Source organism: Typopeltis vanoorti, chromosome 5 (genome assembly GCF_054136105.1).
Source record: "Typopeltis vanoorti isolate ZY-2024b chromosome 5, IOZ_Tvanoo_1.0, whole genome shotgun sequence".
Taxonomy (NCBI): domain Eukaryota; kingdom Metazoa; phylum Arthropoda; class Arachnida; order Uropygi; family Thelyphonidae; genus Typopeltis; species Typopeltis vanoorti.
This window is the reverse complement of record NC_143553.1, coordinates 158,105,147-158,112,394: the sequence shown is the minus strand read 5'-3', so window position 1 is coordinate 158,112,394 and position 7,248 is coordinate 158,105,147. Positions and strand designations below refer to the sequence as shown.

The following is a 7,248-nucleotide window of genomic DNA, read 5'->3' as shown; positions in this document are numbered from 1 at the left end:
TGCATTAAGTTTGTTAAGGATAGTGTACATTAGTCAAACTACGGATACTTGATAAATATAACTGTTTTTTTATTGACGCCAGTAGATGGCACTACACACACACACCTATATCAAATCCTACAGTACAATCTTCACCCTAGCGAAAAGATATAATTTTCCTCTCGCTTGCATTATTGTTATTTTTAAATGCCACCTTATTTACTCCCTAACACTGACAACGTTTACTTCAAGATACTTAAATGGAAATATCTGTGAATTAATTAAGAATCTTTTTTTCCTGCTACATACGTGTACTTTACTACAGTTCCTACGAATGCCACACAATCATCTCTTGAGACATCACGACTAGAAGAAATACATAAAAATTCATGCTTTACAATAGAAGGGAACAATGACTTTCATCTGTCCAACTACGCAGTCAAAAATGAAAGAACACGGGCCCGTCCGGGATTCGAACCCGGGACCTCTCGCACCCAAAGCGAGAATCATACCCCTAGACCAACGAGCCACTTAACACTAGGGTTGATTTAACACAATAAAAAGAATATAAAAGTCTGTTTTCAATGGACAAGCTTAATTATCATCATCATCATAATCATCAAATTCCTGCCATGTACCCTCAAGGGGTGTACAGGATATGACAGTACTACATGAAAAAATTACATCATTACTAACTTCCTATCTACAATTTTCCTCCAAATCAGTCTGTTACTTGTCAAGACTCCAACATTATCAGATCTTATATTTCTATCGTCTAAGGCACTGTGTACCGTATCAATCCACCTTTATCTTGGTATTCCTCTGGGTCTTTATCCTGTCAACCTGGAAGAGAACACTTGTTTTGCTAATCTTTCCTCGCCCATTCTGTTTAAGTGACCATACCACCTGAGATTTAAGTGAAAATAAAAAATGATGGTACAACATGACAAGCTTAATTAAAGATTTTTAAAAATTTTTACTTCACTTGACAAAAAAGTTTAATATTTTCAGAACATTTAACGACACTTCTTTTACATTTCTTACAAGGAAATTTTACGTATTAATAATAATAATAAAGAAAACTTTATTACGACTACTATCATTGTGTGAAAGTTGTTTAAAGAGAACGATTGAAGTGACATCTATGCATTTTGGAATCTCCTTTCATGCATTTATTTATTTTTCATACCTTACATTCAAACAGAAAAAAAAAATGAAATGGAAAGGCAGATGAAAAACAGATGATTGTGAGTTATGTATAGTACAGTTAAATAGCAATTCCATGGACTGAAAAAAAAATTGCTGCACTACAAAATGTTTCAAAAGTAAATACGCTACATATGAAATAATATAGCCTGTTTACCTGAAAAAAAAAATAATGGTGTCCACAACTATTTTTGACAAATAGTGTTAATAATCAGTACTGAAATAAATAATAGACTTCAGGCGCTGTTTCACAAAGAATATTATCTTATATAATAAGATGGAGATCATTAATAAGATCTACATTGTATTAGTAACAGTGTTATTAATAACACGCTCCCAAAAGAACATTCCAATCAAGGTAAAAGTTTCTTTATTGTGCGAATGACATAAAATTCGCTAGGTATACACAAGTGAAAGACTTGCGTTGCAAACAATCTCCTAAGAAATTAAGCACTGATTGCAATTCGTCAGTACACCAAAATAAATTAATTATTTAGACACACTCACTACAAATAATTAATTAATACATTCATTTCAGAAGTACCTCACATACTCCTCCCTAACTTATGTAGTAGGTGTACTGCCGTCCAAGATTGTATGTACAATATACTATACAATAAACGAGTAGATACCTCTCTTGTCCAGTCGATGTCTCATCAAATTTGTTATTGATCTCCCATAGAAGGATCTCCCAGATAATTTGAAAAATTAACCTGTTGTTCATCCTGTTATTAGGAAGGTACCTGAATGTTGAACGAGCGAGGATGGAAAATTTGGGACGTAACCGACAATACGATATATTTGCTGAAACCCCTCATACACGATTTCAAACATCAGCGGATATCATGTATGCTTATGTTTTGTTCAGGTAAACATAAGCAGAAAAAGCTTCAAGTAAAACTTCTTCCAGCAGTTTGCTGGAATAGGTTTCGCTTGAAGCACCGCAAAATGTAGTGTTTCAAGTTTTTTTTCACAGAGAGAATTTGCTACAGCTTTTTTTTTCTTTCACAGATAGGAAGGAGCAGCTATGGCAATTTGACACAAAATAAGAATTACAGGTGATTTGGAAAGCCATAAGGACCACAATAGGAAAACGACATACTTGTAAAATACATGAACATTACTTGGACGAAATGCGAAAGAAAATAACATAAGATTTATTATTAAAGAAATATCATCACAAATCTTCTTATATATAAAGTAAAGGTGTCCTTAAACTTTATTTATATTTATTTATATTCTTAGTAAATAATATTTTTTTTAAATTTTAAAATATAAAATTATAATATGAATAGCATAATAATATCATTATTATATTTATAATAATTTGCAATAATAAATAATATAATAAAAATAATAATTCATGCCACTTACATTACTACAATAGCCTTAGTACTCTACTGGAGAGAACTCTGTGATTACCAGACCCTTCTCTTTTATTCTTTAGATCTTGTGGGAAAGCATTTTACTCATTAGAGCATATTTGTTTACCATATTCCAGAAACACTTTTCTCTGACATAACTGATTTAGCCACCAACTAATATGATCGCTTTTATTTATGTTTATTGTCATTTGATTTACATGGTCCGAAATCGGAATTTTTAATTCCACAGTGTCCCAGAAATGAAGACTAACTCAAACGAATCGTAAATCCATTATGTAGGGTTATCTCCAGAGTAACAAAGGAATCTGTGTAACATATTTCAGCATGGAAAAAGGACCGATTGGTTTTAATGAGGGAAAAAAAAAGTGCTCATAAATCAATTTCTTCATATGTATCTTCAACGGGTGCAGACTACTATAACAGAGCCACATGATTAAGTTCAGATCATTATTAATCTCCAATCAACAATTTTTCTCCAAATTAGTCTATTACTTGTTAGCATATATCTAACATGTCGATGTTCGAAGCCTACTGACTGAATCATTCCATCTGGAACTTGTTTTTCCTCTAGATTTCTTTCCTGCCATTTTGTCATCAAACACCTGCTTTGCTAACCTTTCTTCACCCATTCTATTTAAGTGACCGTATCACCTGAGATCAGCTTTGCTTACATGTCCTTGAATGCTAAATAAGTCAAGCTCCTTTCTGATGTCTTCGTTTTTAATATGATTCTGCAATTGATGCCATTTGTTCACGTCTTTAGTTCTTCCCAGAACCCTCATACCTGTGGTGTCTAGTTTTGATCGTGTGCCTTATTTCTAATCCAACTCTCAGATCCATAACTTAAAACTGGTTTAAACACTGTCTTGTATACTGCTAGTTTGGAGTTTTGAGTAATTTCTTTCTTATTCCATATGAATTTATTCAGCTGGCTACCCACCATACCAGCTTTGCTGTGTCTGTTTCCAGATTTAACTTGCCATTTTAATTCGTGTTAATTTTAATGCCAAATTTGTTACAGCTGTTATTCAATTCACTTAGACAATTCGGGAGACTTATGCTGGGTGTGTTTAGGAGTACATCATCATCTGCATAAAGCAATAACTAAGTTTGATATCGCTGGTTTAATGGCACTTTCTTTCATAATGTGATCCATAGATAGAGTATGCAAATGTCTTTTTTGCATACTCTATCTATATCTAAGCGCCCACAAAATATATGCTATATTTTGTGGGCGCTTCTAAATTACTAAGCTTAATTAGCCAGGGATATACGGTGTTCAGTGCCTTAAATATTGAATGTTGGCAAAATTTAATAAGAATTTCAATCATATAACTTTAATTGGACAGGACTGATTGACTAATTTTGAAACGCATTTAGTCAGGGGTTAAGTGGTGGTGCATTTATACCCAGTATTGCTCGAGCAGCTTTATGGATTTTCCTTGGGCAATATTGGAGAGGCAGATTGGATGAAATTATTTCTGTACTCTATATTTATAATTTTTTTCTGATTTTTTAATTGATGAGATGTTTGTTGAGTTTTACTTATGTTTGTAAATTCTGGGGACATTTAATACGATGAGACAAGTAATTTGATTTCTTGATAATTTGGCTACTAAAGATCTTATGTACAGGGTGGCCATAAAATAACTTCCCCTCTTTGGAGGCATCTGTAGCTAAAACCAATAAACGGAATGAGACCAAATTTTACATTGAGACTTTTGAAGGCATGGGGAGATGCTTTCCGCGGAAAAAAAGAAGATTTAGCACCAAAAGTTGCCGATAGAGGAAATTTTGATGCTGCGGAACCGAATCTGGAATTTTTCACTCATTCAACTGTACAACATGCTAAAGTTTTAGCATGTTGTACAGTTGAATCTATTTAATCACAAACATTTGTGAATTACGAGCTTCAATTACTGTGAACTTCCTCCCAGTTGTTTGTTTACGACTTCAATCCTTGTGTCATAATAGATAAAGTTAAACTTGTGTAAATTATCAACGAAATAAAAAATGAAATTAGCATAAATGCATTACAAGAAAATTAAAATAATATCAAGATGTTATTTCAACTACAAACAGTAGCACACCCTGTGACCTTTTATAGGAAGAACAAAGCAGTCGTTATAAAAGGAAAGCAATTCGGAATTTTGCCATTTGCAAGAGCAAATGGTAAAATTTGGTAAAATAGTAAAATGGTAAAAAAAATGGTAAAATGCTAAACCCTGGTTCGCAGACCCCATGCAGATCGCGAAGTTATTCGCTTCGGTTTTCGAGACAATTTTCATTGTTATTCTGCTTATCACACAACCATAGCGTGATAAAAAATAATCTTTTTCACAGACATATAAATTCATATATTATATGTACACTGCTTGGAAAGAAGTCAATGGACACCCCCATGGTCAAGGTGCATTGTCTCTTTCAGTAAGACAATTTTCTGCTGCTGTAACCGCGTGGTGTGTGGACATGAACGTCACCACAATTGACCGGCCTCCACAGAGCCCTGATCTCAATCCTATTGAACATCTGTGGGATGAACTGGAGCCTGAGGTGAAGTCAAAGGACGTCCGATCCATACCAGTGCATCATTGATCGCTGTCGTACGTTTGTTGAAGATATGTCCCGTAAGGATTGCTGCAGTCATCTCAGTGAAAGGCTGTCCTACATCTTATTAAGGTGGGCGAAATGCTGTTTATCCTCACACTATGGTGTCCGTTGACTCCTTTCCAAGCGGTGTATTTATGTCTATATTTATATTTATATTTAATCGTATATCATTCTATATATTCTATTCTGTTATGTTGGATTCTATTCTTTATAGTCAATGTTTATATTTAATTATTTTTAATAAATAACTTTTATTAAAAATAATTTTTTTTTTTTTTTTACAAAATATCTTGCGCCTGGCAAACATCTCACAAGCGTTCCATGTAGCTATTTAGGAAATTTGATCTCCGGTTGCCATATCTCGTACTTTTCTCCTCCACCCCTCAAGAATTTGTTTCTTTCTTTAATCAATGAGGTGACGGCAGTTCGATGGCCCTAAAAAGATGGTCTGTTTTTTTAAAATTGATTTCTGGTCCACTCCCTCTGCAATCATTGCCAAAGTGGAAGGGTACTGCGTATAATAGTGATGACGGTTCGAACCCGATCATGATGTTACAATGAATCTAACAAGGCATACTTTTACTGGAGTAATATGAAGAGGGAGCCCTCTATAAATAACACCAGGGCGATCAGTGTAGAATGGGAGAGGGTGAAAAAGAACAGTATGAAGCAGAAGAAGAAAAAAATTCTTCTTTAAATAATAATTTTCAAATAATCAATTTAAATAATATAAGTGTGTGTTAAATGTTTCTTCATGACAAAGCACGAAGAATGGCAACGGTTCGGACGACTTCTTAATGATTGAAGTTTGTTTAGAACGGAATTTGATAACGATTGTGTGTGTGTGTGTGAACGAGAAAATATTGAAATTCAAAACAATTGGTTGGAGCAAAGTACGAAAGGAAGCAATCAACAAACGAAAGGCAAAAGTATTTAACACAAAGCAGGCGGCAAAAAAGAACACCAACCCTCACCAATTAATGACTCCTTGATAGCTTCCGAATCGGAAACTTACTTGAAAGAAATAACGAATTTCATTGATTCCTGTGTGAGAGAGAGAGAGAGATTGAAAATGTTCTACACATATCTTGTATGAATAATACACCTATTTTTTTATTAGTGAAACTGCTTAAGTACGTAGAGCAACTCGGGGATGCTGATGATTGTATTATCGTATGCTTTTAGGTCAACTCAAGAAACTTTCATAGTTTCCACATACATTCGGCTTCGAAATAATGTTGAATTTGATATCTACTTTCGGATGTAATTATAAATTGTTGATTTCTGGAATTTTCTGTTTAATATCTTCGGACCGCGGACAGGGAACACGCGGATAAGGGGGGGGGGGGGAGACTACGGTAATCAAAATAGACTTCGCTGAAAACCAACAATTAACCGAAACTATAAACTATGGAATAAAAAAAAAATAAAAATAAAATAAAAATCCACTCACGCCTTTTATTCCCTTATGGAGAGTAGGCGAGGAAGTTTTAGTTCAATCAAACTTTTGGACACTGAGTGTTGTTCAGTCGCCAGTCAGAGACTACTGCACCAACAATGTCACTAATTTTAAGCGAAGCGTCCATTTAAGCGTGTGGTAACAAGTGCTGCCATCTCTTGGTCCCTAACCCTAACTTAGTACTTTATTGATTGAAATAATGTTGTTGTAAAGGTCGATTTCCTTGAGTTTACTGGATGGAAAATAAGATTTTCAGTGAGAAGAAAAAAAAAAAAAAACTCTTGCGCGAGGTGGATATCGACTAAGTCGGCGAAGAATCAGCGACTTACAAAGAAAATACAACCACCACTTCCACTGAGCTACACAGACCTCTGGAAATAAAAACGTTCATGGATGATTATTCAAAATGAATGAAAAGAAAATTTCGTCAAATAATCCTCGTGTGCTGTATTGAGATCGAACATATCTACTTGAGCATTATTTAAATCAAGAAGGTAGTAACTTATTCAACTCGTATCATTTAAGTAATTTAAAGTGCTTTTAAAATCTTTTTATTATTGTGTCCTTCGTCCTTATACTTGCAACACGTACTTCGTTTGTTTTAATTAT

The 7,248-nt window shown here is 34.1% G+C and overlaps 1 non-coding gene across 1 annotated transcript; it reads right to left on the bottom strand.

Moving 5' to 3' along the window:
* Window positions 1-436: 436 nt before the first annotated feature.
* TRNAP-UGG (transfer RNA proline (anticodon UGG)) lies at window positions 437-508 on the bottom strand. Its single transcript has one exon. It is a non-coding gene; the product is annotated as a tRNA-Pro (tRNA).
* Between the last annotated feature and the right edge of the window lie 6,740 nt (window positions 509-7,248).